General features: G+C 42.0%; 1 non-coding gene across 1 annotated transcript; it reads left to right on the forward strand.

The window, feature by feature from the left end:
* Window positions 1-507: 507 nt before the first annotated feature.
* LOC130937631 (small nucleolar RNA R71) lies at window positions 508-611 on the forward strand. Its single transcript, XR_009068841.1, has one exon. It is a non-coding gene; the product is annotated as a small nucleolar RNA R71 (small nucleolar RNA).
* The last annotated feature ends 218 nt before the right edge of the window (window positions 612-829 follow it).

Here is an 829-nt window from a genome sequence, read left to right on the forward strand (position 1 = left end):
TGGTTGTTAGGATTGTGAATTTGACATCTCTGGTCTTGGCATTGGTCTTGTTGGTTTCCCCACCCAAAGTTGGGGTGGTTCTTCCATCCTGGATTATAAGTTTTGCAGTATGGATCGTGATTTTGCCTTGGTGGGTTACCAACATAGTTGGCTTGCTCCCATTCACCTCCTTTCTCTGTGTTTACTCCTTCTTGGGTTGATGATTATGTGGTGATTGCTGCAACTTGATTCTTCTCCATTAACTTTGTAAGGTAAGCTAGTTGCTTGGCAATCATCTTGTTTTGAGCTAGTAGTGCATCAACATGGTTCAGTTTCATTACGCCTCGAGTGTTGCTCCTCTCAAAAGCATAGAAGTAGTCATTCTCAGCTACAGTCTCAATGACATCTATGGCTTCTTCAATGGTCTTCTTCTTGTTCAAAGATCCTCTGGATGAGTGGTCCACTGCCTTCTTTGATTCATATAAGAGTCCCTCATAGAAAATATGCAGCTGTACTCATTCATTGAACATGTCTGGTGGGCACCTTCTTGTTAAATCTTTAAACCTCTCCTATGCTTCATAAAGAGTTTCACCATCTTGTTGCCTAAAAGTTTGTACCTCAGATCTCAGCCTGTTGATCCTTTGAGGAGGGTAGAACCTTGCCAAGAATTTGTTTACCACATCTTCCCATGCTGTTAAACTCTCCTTTGGGAAAGACTCCAACCATTTAGATGCCTTGTCCCTAAGTGAAAAGGGGAACAAAAGCAATCTATAAACATCTGGGTGGACACCATTGGACTTCACCGTGTCACATATTCTTAGGAAGGTGGTGAAATGTTGATTTGGGTCTT

Source organism: Arachis stenosperma, chromosome 6, assembly GCF_014773155.1.
Source record: "Arachis stenosperma cultivar V10309 chromosome 6, arast.V10309.gnm1.PFL2, whole genome shotgun sequence".
In the NCBI taxonomy this organism is placed as follows: domain Eukaryota; kingdom Viridiplantae; phylum Streptophyta; class Magnoliopsida; order Fabales; family Fabaceae; genus Arachis; species Arachis stenosperma.